The 15,190-nt window shown below is 41.7% G+C and overlaps 1 protein-coding gene across 1 annotated transcript in view; it reads right to left on the bottom strand.

The window, feature by feature from the left end:
* Positions 1-15,190, bottom strand: part of adgrl3.1 (adhesion G protein-coupled receptor L3.1) — a 118,938-nt gene that overhangs the window by 92,288 nt on the left and 11,460 nt on the right. Inside the window, exon 2 of the mRNA XM_080464352.1 lies at positions 13,682-13,762. The gene's annotated coding sequence lies outside the window, so the exon portion shown is untranslated. The remainder of the gene's footprint in view (positions 1-13,681; positions 13,763-15,190) is intronic.

The raw sequence follows: 15,190 nt of genomic DNA, 5'->3' as shown, positions 1-15,190 counted from the left end.
CAACAGGCATCACACACACACACATGTGCATGTGCATTTTGCACACACACACACACACACACACACACACACACACACACACACACACACACACACACACACACACACACACACACACACACACACACACACACACACACACGCACGCTTATCACTGGAAGACCAGATGCCCTCCTCTCTCAGCCTCCAGGCAAAGAGTCTCCAATGTGTCCATGCTGCATTTGTAGTCGACCCTGTGCTTATGCTCTAAAAAGGGTACCTTACGGACGTGTGTGCGTGTGTGTGTGTGTGTGTGTGTGTGTGTGTGTGTGTGTGTGTGTGTGTGTGTGTGTGTGTGTGTGTGTGTGTGTGTGTGTGTGTGTATACATGTATGTATTTTTTTTTTCCAATATTGCGAAACACTCAATTAAATGCAGCAAACTTGTCATCCTTGTAAGGATGAAATCCAATCCTGCAAAATAAATACCTTTTTTTAGGCTTATTAGTTTGAGGTTAGACTAAGGTAGATGTAGAGCTAAGCCAGAAGCAGTTTTGGATATACTTATGGTAGTGTTTGAGCAGGTATACCAATGCAAGTTCCCTCTAAAAGGCCAGGAAACACAAAACGTGTGTGTGTGTGTGTGTGTGCATGTGGCTGGATGCGTCATTTTAGAAAAGTGGTGAAGCTGAAACCGTAAAACAAAAAAGAGAAACATTTTGAAGAATGTGCAAATTTTGGTATCTCCAGGCTCTCCCTAATGAGACAAAAACAGCATCTTCAGTAGGAACAGCTTTAAAAGAAAAACACACCATCATTAGTTAAACCCTTCAATTTGAAGAATTCAGTTGTAAAATATTTGTTGACAAAGTACCGTCCAAGGAAATATTTGATGTTTTTTCTTAAAAAAAAAAAAAAAACAATAATAGAGTGATGGCTGTCTTTTCAAATGTTCAAACAGAGCCACATTTTATATTTAGCCATACCAGTTTATTTTTCAGTTTGCTATAATTGCAGTGGATGAAACTTATGCATGTTTTTTTCCCCCCTCCCCTGCCATTTCTCTTCACTTAGTTTTTCTTCACCTGCTCTTTTCTTTCCTCTCTTTAGTCTCTTCAGTTGCTCATTCTTTGCTCTGCTGGAGAGAAGTCTGAGCGGAACAAAGCTCAGGGGGCTATGCACCATGTTCAGTAAAATGGCATGTGTCCGCCAAGCTACGGTAAATTACCTCCAGTTGGCTTGCCAGGGTAAGTTTAACCACCATGGACCATTTCTGTGTGGACGCGGACGTGTGTGTGTGTGTGTGTGTGTGTGTGTGTGTGTGTGTGTGTGTGTGTGTGTGTGTGTGTGTGTGTGTGTGTGTGTGTGATGGAGAGGGCTGGAATGAGGTTGTGTGGGTGACAGAGTGTGAGTGGGTATAGGCAGTGTTTCAAATTATCATCAGCGCAGGTAGACAAGCTGGAGGAATTTTGATTAGAGTGACCACACACACACACACACACACACACACACACACACACACACACACACACACACACACACACACACACACACACACACACACACACACACACCGTCGCAGGTTGCTAATTTAGCAGTGTGCCGCTGAAGAGATGACTAATCGGGATAGAACCTGGTGGGAGTCTGGCCTGTGGCCTATAATGAGAGACAATAAGACACAAGCGCACACGTGCGTGAGGAAACAGGCACACACTTATACCGCACACGCACAATGCAAACAAAGACACGCATGCAACAGGCAAACACACATTCAAATACATATTACCAAGAGGGGTTTGGTAGAGAAAGGTCTGCCCTCATAATTGCCCTGTGCTGATGATGCCTCGGATACTGATTAGTGGAGAGTGGCCCCTCGGTGTGACCAGAGGCTCAGGAAAAACATACTGTCGAGTCTCAACAAAATGAATGTCTTGACATGTCGACCGACCACAACATGTATCTGCACTGTTGCATGTGTCGGGGTGGTTTTGTAAGAGGGAGTGCACATACGAGCCCCCCTCGGACCACATTAAAATCACAATTAATAACGAGCCAGTGTCACATGTTTGTGGTGGCCAAAACTTAACTCAATGAGACAAACAGTCGTGTCAGCTTGTGTCCTTCATTTCAAATCCATACATCTGACTGGTGCAGCCAGATGCTGCATGGTCGCTCCCACTGGCTATACGTGTGTGTGTGTGTGTGTGTGTATGTGTGTGTGTGTGTGTGTGTGTGTGTGTGTGTGTGTGTGTGTGTGTGTGTGTGTGTGTGTGTGTGTGTGTGTGTGTGTGTGTGTGTGTGTGTGTGTGTGTGTGTGTGTGTGTGTGTGTGTGTGCGTGCGTGTGTGTGTGTGAAGGGCTGGTGCACTGTCGGAATGTGCCCAATTGTCATCAGTGCCCTGAAGACAAGTGGCCTGGCTGACAATTTATTTCATACAGTGCGGGTTGTAAATCCTTTGTGTGGCTGAGCAGCAAAGAGCTGCAGAGTGTAGCCTTAAAGGTATAGGTCACCCCCACATCAGTATGACATGTTTTGGTCATTATGGTCTCGAGTTGAAGTCGAGAGTGAAAAAATGAGTGGCAGCAGTTCTTTATATATGATATAAAAGCTCTTTTTTTTTTGTTGAAAAATAGTATGAAATGAGTCAAATATGAAAAACAGGATGCGATATTATTCACAATAGAGCACATACAGTATTTCAAAGAACTATTGAAGATTTTGATTCAACTGGCAGCAGTACAGTTTTTTAATTTTCACTCGGTCCATTATCAATTAGTTTTGGCCACAAGATGACGGCAATTTCAGACTGTGTTACCATGTCGGTGCGCGATGCAGTTTTTGGAGGTTGTATATGTAACACATATACATTATAAGTATTCAGCTTTACAATGAGTCAAGTCCTTGTTGTCCGGTAGAGGTGAGGGTGGCGTTGTCCTCTTCCTGTCTTCTGTAATTTGTCTATTTTTCCCATTTTTTTTATAAAATTGTGGCTCCTGCAGTCTCAGTTTGTGTGCGAGTCTCTCCATGAGATGATTCTCCTCCACAGTGCACGCCCACTGCTCCACGGTCAGGGGTGTTAGTTTGTACCATAGTCTTGTGACTGACTTTTTACTTGCCGACAGCAATATTTTAGTTAGATATTTATCTTCTTTTTGAATTACCTCACCTGTTATATGTCCCAAGTATAAGACCTTACAAGGTCTGGGTATCTCATATCCTAGTATTACATTTAACGTCAGCTATATTTTGTCCCAATATTGTTTTATGTTTGGGCAAGTCCAGAATATGTGTGTACGGTCTACATCCATCAATCCACATGATGTCCAGCAGGGCTGCTGGGTTGAGACCACTCCCCTCTTGATTTTAGGAGCGCGATACAGTTCTATATTGCATTTGTGAACTGCAGATCAAACTAGACAATGATTTCTGGAAGTGTTCCTGAGACCCATTTTCTCTCGTTCCTCACTTCAGGGCCTGAAAATGACAAACATCCCAGATTTAACTTTCATCGTGTCCTTCTTTTCGTCTGTATTTTTTACATAAGGTCATGATTAAACCTTAAAAACAACTGCAGTGCTGCGGCTTTGAAAGTTTAAATAAAAAAGTAGGTTAAAATCTAATACACTGCAAATCATTCCGACCTGTTTTTAGAATTCCAAATATCTTTATTTAATTATTTGCTTATCTATTACGCGGTTCCATTAAAAAAACCCATTTATTTTGTAACACGATTTCATAATAAGACAAATGATGCGGTGAAGGTTGAGCTATAAGGTCATTTGCTGCGTTGCTCTGCCAGTAAAAATGTGTCTGTTTGCGAAATGTCCTTTTTAAAATTTCAAAAACCCTTTTAACATCATTTCCACAAAAAAAAAAAAAAAATGTTTCCGAGGTTTGGGTTGAGCACCTCATCCTCTTCCTCCCTGTTAGACATGCTATGCCCGTCAGAAAATTGCGTCTGGGGAGGCTCTGGCTTTGACCAGACCACTGCAGTTTCCGCATGGCTGCCTCTGGCTGCTCCGAGGACGCTCCCAGAAATCCGATGCACCTAAACCACCCTGAAAATCCACTGCCAAAAAAAGCACAGCCGTTTTGATTCCTCTCCGCCTGGCGGCTAGACACTACGCTCTGTTCTGCTCTGCTCTGAACTTCCTAATTCTCCAGTCTAATCAACTCTATGTGCCCTCTTTTCCTCATGAGACGAGACGGGCTGAGGTGGAGCTGTGCTGTGAAGAACAGAGGCGGGGCGGGGGTGAAAAAAAAAGATAAAGGATAAGAGAGGAGGAAGGAAGATAAAGGAGCATCTATGTGGAGGAGGTTAGGAAGGAAAAGGCTCAAAAATAGAGATGGAAAGATGGGATAAAGCAGTAGTGACATAGGGATGAGGACACAGAGAATGGAAAGAGGCAGTGAGAGAGAGCGAGTGCCAAAAGCGATCAGGGTGATTTGAGGGAAATTTTAAGGCAAGATAATAACCTACGGTATTCATCTTTTGTTCTCCTTGTCAGCCCGTGCCCTAAAATATTTGGACAAAGTTTCATGAACCGAACCCCTTCCGACAGTAAATAATGCTTTGAAAAAGAGCAACGGTCCTCTTTTACAGGGCAAACACATATAACACATTCAAATGACACGGGAGCCCAACAAGCTACAGATTTAGTCAAATTTGCATGGTGAAGTATTGAAAGACATAATGCCCTAAAAATATCGACAATCAAACTAAAGCACAGACTGCGTTGTATGTTTCCCCAGAGTAAATTGGTTGACAATGACATCTTTTTTTACTGACCTACTTCATGTCAGAAAAAGAAATCTCACAAGCTTGAATCACAGGAACTTGATAAATCTAGATGTCGTTACAGCCGATCATTAGGGATATATGAAAAGAGAAACTACCGCTGCAATGCCCAAATTCGATATAATCATTTTAATGCTAAAGTATTGTTTAAGGTTTCAGCAAATGTGGTCCACGTGCAGGTAACAATTTTGAAAAAGTAAAAAGAAGCAAAAGAAAAAGATGTAACATTTATGTTTTTATATAGTGTTTACTGGTTATGTTTTTGAGTAGAAATTAAAAAAAAAAAAAGAAATGTTATACCCAGTCATGGGTATAACCCAGTAACATTAACGAATCATATGATCCCCTCAGGGATGAATGTCACTGCAAACAATCACTGCTTTTATGTGTTGTGTTTCACATGTGCACAAAAACACTCAGTGGACCACTTCAGCACATCCATGCTCGCCAGATTTGTCAAGAAGATCAACAGTCACTGCTGAAGCACTTTTGTTATTAATAGATATGCATTCAAATACTTCCATCTCCCCCACACTTGTTTCCTACTTGTGTTTTTTGTCATAATACAGTTGGCTTCTCTTTAATTAATACGACTGTAAACTTTGCGTGCAGCATCAGGACCATTATCACAGTGTCATAAAACCGCTGCTTGATCTCATAAGATCTTGTGCAGCTTAATGTTTCGGGAGGATAATAAAAAAGTATTGCTTAACTTAGACGAGAATGTTAAGCTAGGATATGACTCACTAAATATTGAGATGTGGAGTTGAGGTCCAGAATTGAGTTTTGAAAAATGTTTGGCAATAAGTAATAGAAAAAAAAAAAAAAAGCATGAATAGAACTATTCCACCAGAATACACTGTCATACTTATGCATACACAGGGACGTGAAGTAACCCATAAGGGGGAATAATGGTTTACAAATCTGTCTCGATAGAATCAATTATGTCAGTTGGAGACGCTGTGATGATGATTCCACTGCGGCGGCTGATGCTTTTGTCCCTTTGATTCATCCTGGTTCTCCTTCATACCACCTTTTCTCTCCACTATCGTCATGTCCCTCTCTCCCTCTCTGTCACTGTGTTCTAAACCCAGTACTGTCACAACGGATCCGTCAAAGCCATGCCTTAAAGCCAGAGGGGGAGAGGAGTAGAGAGTTTATATGTGTGTGATTGTGACAGAGAGACACACAGAGAGAGAGTGAGAGAGAGAGACACAGAGAGAGAGAGACACACACAGAGAGAGAGAGAGAGAGAGAGAGAGAGAGAGAGAGAGAGAGAGTTGTCCAGTACAGTACAGAGAACAGCCACCTCAGCAGTGAATGATGCTGCATTAAAGGCGAGGCAGAGACACACAGGCAGGATTCGACACTCGTGGCCTAGATTTAAACCCGCATGAAATGGCTTGAATAGCATCAGAAAATAAACTCAAATCTTAATGTGCACTCTATGTTGAAGGTTTATCGTCCATTTATCAATTATTTTTCAGTTTCACTCTGTCCTTCAGTTCATTTTCATCCTGCGTTGCCCTCCTCAATCCAGTCTTGTTTACTCCTTTGCTTTAAAAGAATCCTTCTCCGAGCTGCCTTTTTTCATTTCGTCTTTTCTCTAAAGCTGCCTTCTCCTGTCCTCTCCATCATCTGTCTCTGTCAATCCGCCTCCTTTCGCTTTCGTCTTTTCACTGTTTTCATTTTTCAATACATTCATTCCAGTGAAGCACTTGTTGACCTTGCACTGTGAAAAGCCCCACACCAAATAAAATTTTACTTACCGACTTGCTCTTGAAAGATTAAAAATTGTTTTCTACCTTCAGGTGGTCTACTCCCACTTTTTTCTTCCCCAAGCTAACCTTGCACTAGAGTACTGGAGAGATTCTTAGGATCCAGATAATGAGTCTCCTGCTTCTGCTCCTCTAATGCTCGGTCCCGATACTTCAACAGAAACACGCACAGGCAAACTTTTATAGATTTGTTCGGAATCAGCAAACTTGACAAACTCTGCACATTCTCCTGATTCACTCAGGGAAAAAAAGTGATTTCTGCATAAGACATTAGGACCAAACCTTTGCTCTTGCATTACAGTGCAGATATGAACTGTGTATATCAGAGTCGTAAAATATTTATTCAAAAAGGCCTTTCTGGGGTGCTTACTGGGCTGTTCATAATTTAATAATGCATAAGCACCAACATTGGTATATAAATATAAAAGGGGGCACTTAACGCAGGATTGTCTAACTGCTGAGAAAATGGCATTGAAAATGCAGAGAGATCTACTGTAGAGAAGAGTACATTCATTTGTAGACTGTCACCTTGACTTATGCGCAGGAAAATACGCTGGTGGACACAAACAGAAATTTCTTCCTCCACATAAAACGAGTGCATTAAACGTTCGTCTTTCTCAGTCTCTTTGATTGCGCCGCTTCTCGGAGTGGTGATGTGTGTGAAATGTCTCATGACAGATGTCCACGGTGATATGGGAGTATTTGTCAGCAAACGCCTTTGTTAGATATTACATTTTCACTTCTCTCCGGAAACAAAACACACAAAAAAGAAATCTGAACTGTAAACCCAAGAAGAGATTTTCTTCAAAGTTTACTGGGATTGAAGAGGCACAGCAGCGGTTTCTCAGAGCTAGAAAGGTACTCGGAACATTAGTACATATCAAAATCACAAATTATTACTGTTCCCCGCTGGCTTGTCGCTGAGCCTCAGTTTTCTAAGCTTGCAGGGTAAAATGGTTCGCCGTCATTTTGGATTTAACTGCGACCTTCCATCAGTCTCAGAGACAAAGCTAAAAATATCCTCCCAGTGTTATCAAACATATCTTAAAGACCTTATTTAGGGAAATTCAAGACGCATATGAATTGCATCAGCCATTTTCGCGACGAGAATCAATCGTGTTTGAAATGCAAACCCGTAAGAATCAGCGTTGTGTGATTGCAAGGGCAATGTGGTTATTTTCCGCATGGGCACAGACCACAACTGTTGCATTTTTGATAAGGTGTATCCATCAATTTTCTGAAATAGCACAAAACTGATGATACAATGAGCTCCGGCAGGATATATGGGTGGTGATTTTGAAGCAATCAATTGGGACAGCAAAGGTAAACACAGTGCTAAATGTCAGATGTGGTGATTGCGCCACCACAATATCACCTCGGGTGGGAGACCCAAATAACCAAAATCAATAATCTAATCATTTCATATTCAAATCACGCGGCATAGAGGTCTGGATCTTATTGCAATTTCATATCCCCAGTGTGCTGATGTATTCCAATCAGCGAACCAGAGCAGGCGCACACGGGGAAAATATACTGTAATTCAACAAAGCGACAAGGTGGATCACAATGTTTAAAATGGGTGTTTAGCATTTCCTGTGTAGATACCTGTAACAGACAACTGTAATTACATATTACAGAGGTGTCATGAGACAGTGTATCCTACAAAAAAAAATAGCTTCAAGTATTACATTCAGAACATTTCATTCCATATAGGAAGAGTGAAAGAATAAGTTTATTTTTAGTTGGAAAGTCCAAATAATCCAGGGCATGTAAAACTACGTTTTCTCTCCTCGTTTCATCAATGCTTAATTGTGCCAGCAAGACATATTTGATCAAATATTCATCTTTTGCTGTTCAGATCTCAGATTCAGGTTGTGGCTTGAGGTCTTAAGCATTGATTCCCTTTTAAAACCATTGCACTTCTGGATATATTCAAGTTCATGAAACAAAAAGGCAAATTTAAAGATAATTCATATAGGTGTCTGTGGGGTCAATGTCTTTCAATTTAATAACTGAGGAAGGCACACAAAGAGCACATTCACTGTATTTAATCTGCATAATAAAGGAAAGGAGGGCCTTTGTTTGTGGAGTGAAATGTGTAAATGTGATCTAAAGCAATAACCAGTAAAGTGAAACTATCATCTTTGACCAAGGCATCTGTTCTAACTGATGCATTATCCAACATAAAATAATGGGTTTTCATTATTTCTCAGTTCTCAAATATATCAAACAAATGTGATGTGACCATCAAAAATAAGAGTCATTGTAGGGTCGTGATATTTTTCAAAGTGGTGGTTTTTTTAAACAAAAAAAATAAAAATCTATGCTGAAGCATACAACTAGAACAACAAACCACTACAGTATGCGATGGGGATAATTGAACTTGTAAACAGACACATGGAGGGAAAACATCTGCGAGTGCATCTGCTCATCATCACACCAAGCCCGCTGGAAATCCACATTCACAAAATACTCGACTGTACACAATTAGCACCGCCTCGTAAGTAGAAAATCACAAACGGAGAAGATGCAGTAGAGAAAGGGAGCGATAGCAACCGCCATAACTTGTTTTGCTGCACATACGGACTTCACACAAATAAGATGGCTCATCCTTCCTGGAATACAGCTTCCCTAAATAGCTGCTTTTTCCAAGTTGTTGACAAAGAGTATCTCTTTGGTCTATTCCCCGTCGCCGAGAGTGTGCACATGTGTGCATGTGCGCTTGTGGTGCGCGGGTGTGTTGGGGGTTGTGCTGCTGCACACAGGTGGCAATGTATTTGTGTTTGGAAGCAGCGCACAGGTGGGTCCAAGTGCATTTACGTCAGTCTGCATTTGTGTGTGAGCGTGTGTGTGTGTGTGTGTGTGTGTGTGTGTGTGTGTGTGTGTGTGTGTGTGTGTGTGTGTGTGTGTGTGTGTGTGTGTGTGTGTGTGTGTGTGTGTGTGTGTGTGTGTGTGTGTGTGTGTGCTTCATTAGGTCTGTGTCTGTGTGCATGTGTGTGTACGTTTGCACCCCAAGTGGCCTGTCTCCATCTAAGGAGGAAAGAAACAGCACATGAGGGAAAAGCCTGGTACAGTATCTTTAGCACAGTCAACAGGATACAGAGGAACCAGACAGCAGACGTGTTTGAACAACACAGGACAACCTTAAGGCCGGCAGAAGGCATCCTGACTGTAATTGGTGCAGTGCACCAAATTAATGATGAATTCGTCAGCACCCGCACCTGGAATAATAACTGAAAACACCACACATTTGTAAGCTATCAGTTCCCAGGCTTCATTTAGCGTTGGCTCATTGACTAAGAAAGAGCACATTCATGTTTGCATGAATGGCTGAGAGGGAGTCGCGGAGGGGAAAGAGGGGCCGAGCCGCATTCACACGTTAACACAGTCGCACCTGGGAGCTGTGCGGCACAGGCGCACAGTCTCGCACTGTCGGACACGGAGCTGCTCCACTGGAACAGTAAAAGGTTAAGTGCCCAGAGGTCGCAGCCCTGATGGTAGTTGTTGAGGGATTTAAACTGCCAAGATTTTCACAGCTACTGTACGACTCGGGTTTTAAACCGTGACCTTTCAGTCACAAGCTCATTTCCTCTGAGCCTGTCTCTCACTGCAGGTCAATGGATGACTAGTGAGGCTAAATGTAGTGACGATGTGCTGACATAGTCAAGTGGTGTGCTCTCGAAGTTTTGAGAAGAATTCTGCTGTTGATTGATAATCAACTTATCTGCAAATGAACCATTTTCATCTTTCACTTTGCCAGTATAATATTGCACAGATGAATACCAGCGAGACAGAGAAATTCTTTGAATGCAATTCTCTTCTGTGTGTGTTGTAATTGTTTGTTTTATGTCACTGGTTATTTTATCATCAAGATTAAAGTTGCAGAATTGAAAGCCTTTTGATAAAACAAACTGATTTTATCCATCTACTTTGACTCCACTTTAAAAGTTACAGATCAGGTGTTACTGTTTTTAAGTGTTTGATGTCTAGAAGTAAAAAAATTCCCAATGTTAAAAACTAAGTACATTATCAATATTATATGGAAAAAATGGATGCCGAATCACATGTGTTATGTTATCAGTAATTACACCATGATCTATCACATCTATTCGTGTAATGCAATGCAAATTTACAGTGATTATGACGAAAGCGAAATAAAAACGGGTTGAGTATGATCCAAGATGTAATAGGATTAAAACTCCTTGAAAACAAACACTATATAAGCTTGTGTACCTGGTGTAGATTTAATTTATTGTTGTTCTTACTGTAATGATCCAACAACCATAAATAAATGCTCACAATATCTTTTTGAAGCTAAATAATTTATTGTATTGATTTGTTACTGAGCACTGACGGAAATAGTTGTATACTCATCTGTCAGTTTCCCATCTATTACAGTATGTGTCAGGTTTAGTGTTTCAGAAACATCTGCCTCATGCCCAGCCCTGGGTGTGTTCTATGTGTACATGCATGTAAATGTGCAGGTTTGCATGTGTCTGTCCATGTGCACAAGTGCAACTGCAGAAGAAGGGCTCGGTCTAATTGCACAGGCCCATCTGCTGATTGTGGAAATCAGAGTCTCACTTGTGTGAATACGAACCGGACAGACACATACACACATGCCGGCTCAATCACGCACACTTGCACAACAAGTGCCTGCCTCAAAGGCTTCAACTTGGACCCCGTACAATCTGCACACTCTATGGCAGCTGTGAGGACGGCATTGACTGGCATGGTTACCAATATGGAGTCTTTTGTCTTAGAACAAAAGACTCTCCACTCAAGGCAAAGGTCACATTAAAAGACAATGAGCCTGCTTATTGTGTGTGTGTGCGTGCGTGCGTGCGTGCGTGTGTGTGTGTGTTTTACAATTGTGAGGACTTACATTAAGATTGCACGGCTGTCTCAAAATGTAAAATGTCAAGGTTACGACATTAAAGTTATTGTAACTAGTAATTATTGAAAGATTTGAGTCAATCTCCAGGAAGCAAATGTAAGTGCAACGTACTCAAAAATCATGGTGACTTTATCATTATGCCATTATCTGTTTCTTTGTTTTTAATCCTTTCCTATTGTTGGGCTGGATATTTTAAGCAGAAAATGTACATTTTGTCCTAAATGTTGTTGCGTAAAGATTTGAGCCGGTTTAACAAAGGACCACAATGTAACAAGTAAACACTTCGGTCAGAGCTTCTCCAAAACTGCTGCTCTCGCGGGGTGTTCCTGATTTCTATCAAATGTGGTAGAAGGAAGGAAAAAGCAGTGCACTGGCATGTTGAGGGAATAAACTGCCCAGTGTGTTCCGACTGCACAGATGAACTCCCGTAACTCAAACGGCTGTACAAGTTAATGCAGTGTCTAATCGAAATATGCCAGAACACATACAGTGTATTAAAGTTTGTAGCATAAGTGAGAAAAATGGGGAAATAATCAGTGTTAGGCAGGTGGTCATAATGATTTCAACCTATCCATATTGGTATAGAAACTGATACAATATTTAAATTCTTACATTCCCAAATAATTCTTTAAATAACACTTGTTTACATCATTTAAACTGTATTTGTACAGGTGCTTGTCAAGATGTATTGTTTTCACTGAACTTACTGTAAGTGTGTTTGGTATGTATGTGAAGCGAGTGATTATCTACTGGTCTATCCGTGTACTGTGTATGTACTGCAATGCGACTCAATTTACATGTAATTACTGTTAAACCAATGAAACTGATATGGTTCGGATTCCAGTCTGCACTCTCCTCAGCTCTCTGGTAAATGAGGATTGTGTATGTGTCCATGTGGAGCAGGAAACACCTGTTTTGCAGAGAGAGAGAGAAAAAAAACCCACTCTTCCTATATACAAAGAATGATATATCCCAGTTCCTGTTGCTCTTTCTTCTCACTCATTGTTTCAGGGAAATAAAGACAAAATGCAGCCTTGATATCACAGAACAGGATTTCAAGGCAAGCATTCTCAGACTTATCAGAGTCAAGGAAGGAAAGCATGTGGGGTGAGACACACTGTACAGGAAGTGCATTAAAATCGTCTCACAGACTGAGGTGGGGCACACACACACAAACACACTAGCGTAGTCCTGTGGCCGAAAAGTTTTTAGCACAGGGCTGCAAAAACAGCTGTAGTCTTCTTAAAAAAAAAAAAACGGATGAAAGTGGTAGCCCACTCAAGACAAATGACCTTAGCAATTAAACAGATAAACCCTAACAGATTACAAGCAGTAGCAAAGGAAGAAAGACTCAGGCCACCATCATTCACATTGCTGCCAGCCAATACAATCAATTACAGATAGGATCTCACATGAAAACATGACCTCAGGGTTTTTATACAGCAAAGAAGCAATATATTTCTCCTCTTAGTGTAAAACTGATGTCTACTGGAATACTGACAAGCTGTCAATACGTAGGAACTGCGCCGTCCTCTATTGCCAATAAATTGAATGTGCAATTCATCAGCCCAACTCTAGGAGACAGTATTTCTAATTAAAAGGGAGCTCGTAAATTCGACATTTTACAGGTCCTGCTCAGCTTGTAAATACACTGTAAATAAGATGTGGTGAGTGGCTTCATGGGCAGATGAAGGTCTGGGTTTGCGGTTAAACTCCTGCTGATGCCTTCATTGAACAGCAGGCTGATTGCAATTAATTTCAAACTCTGTTGTACTCCCAAAAGGCAAACAGAGCACTCTGTTTCAACACATACAAGGCTTTTCACGTGGAGCTATTTTCGAGATTTGTATCTTGTTGCATTCACAGCACATGTAAATTTTATGTCGGTCTATATTTTTTTCTGAAGCTTGGTCCCATCTGATTGGATTAGCACGTTGAGAGAAAACATTTGTCGGGCCAATTAGAGCGCTTCCTGGCACAGATGGAACCCTGGTATCTCCAGGGAGAACACCGGGTCATATTTGGGCTCCAAAAAAGCATAAAGCATACTGTGGAGTCGGCAAAAGCACACCAGGTGTGTGTGTATATATTTGTTTGACTATCCCCCAGGCCAAAAGCTGCCAGTTGTAAATTAGAGTGTATTCTGAGTCAACATCTCAGGTTAAATATGTTAGAAATTATTACAGAGTGAGGCCGTGTGTATCTGAATCAGAACGCACAAATGATCTTACCTGTAATAGTGTGCTTTGCTTTGTCAAAGTGAAATAAAACCGCAGAGAATCACATCTCAGTGGCAGCTGGATGTCCTCGTCCTGCAGAGATGAGACAAAGGAGAAAGCCATGAAGGAAGAGATGTAGAGAAAGACAAATCCAAAAAGGGAGAAGGGTGGCGTTATTTGAGCTCAGTGAACTGAAGTCCCTGTCATTTTTCATAATAGAGACAGATAGCTGTAATATATAGTGAATGTGGGGCGTGATGTGAATAATGGCCCCCCTCCAGATCGTGTGAATAGCCATAACCCACTCAAACATGAGACGATGACAGTTCACAAGCCACTTCCACGAGTCATTTCTTGTTTAGGGTTTGTGTATTTGCAAGTCAAAACATGTGTGCATGCGTGTGTGTGTGCATGCGTGCGTGTGCGCTTGTGCTCGTCCTCGTAATGACCTCCTAAGTGTCAGAGTATCAAAGTCTACAATGGTCTAACTGTGCTTGCTGGCTGTTTACAGCTAAAAAGCTCTCTCACCCCATGATAACTGGTTTATATGGGTGGCATTTCACCACCAAATGCCAGAGACACTTTTCAAAACAGGAAATTGTTAGCTCTGTTTCTAGAAGGTAGAGTGTCAGTTATTCACACTTAGAGTGTCTCGTCTCTTTTTCTTTTTTATGTCTCCGTCCCCATCTCCCTTTGCATCTACCCTCATTTTCTATCGTTATGTACTATGTGCCTCTCCCTCCGTTTGACTGTTTTTCTTCCCTGTTATTCATATTTTTTTCAAGAACCTCCATCTTCTATCTCTCTCACTCTGTTTCTTCACCCTCACTTTCCACCACAACTTCTTTCAGAATAAACTTTGCAGCTGCCACATCTTACTGGGGTCAAGCTCTGTGTATGTGCTTACTGACAGTGTGGGTACTGAGGCTGACAGTGTACACAGGTTTGTGTGTACTTGGTGATGCATAACCGTGTGTGTGTGTGTGTGTGTGTGCGCGTGTGTGTGTGTGTGGGTGGGTGGGTGTGTGTGTGTGTGTGTGTGTGTGTGTGTGTGTGTGTGTGTGTGTGTGTGTGTGTGTGCGCTGTTTTCTTGAGGCTGAGGAAATACTGTTTATCTGTTTGGCCTTGAATTTTCTGTTAGTCTTTATCTGTTTGCCATGCAGAATTTTCACACACACACACACGCACGCACGCACGCACGCACACACACACACACACACGCACACACACACACACACACACAAACGGTGTAGGAGCATGGCCCTCTCTGGGGCGCTCAGACAGGGTCCTGCTGTAATTGGGTCTATTAGCCAGCACAGGGGGCCATGAACAATTCCTCTATGGTCGGGTAGGCAGAGACTGCAACAAAAGATAGATTCCCTATACCGTGTGTGTGTACATGCACGTGTTTGCATCTGTTCATGTGTATGTATGTAAATGACTATAGACTCCCAGAGTTGTGTGTGTACACATGCACAATAATGCACGAGTATCGCCAGAGGCAACAGAGAAAAGGTTAGG

The sequence above is a fragment of the Lipophrys pholis genome, assembly GCF_963383615.2.
Source record: "Lipophrys pholis genome assembly, chromosome: 5".
NCBI classification, from domain to species: domain Eukaryota; kingdom Metazoa; phylum Chordata; class Actinopteri; order Blenniiformes; family Blenniidae; genus Lipophrys; species Lipophrys pholis.
The sequence above is the reverse complement of the archived record's forward strand: the minus strand, read 5'-3'. Positions and strand labels throughout refer to the sequence as shown.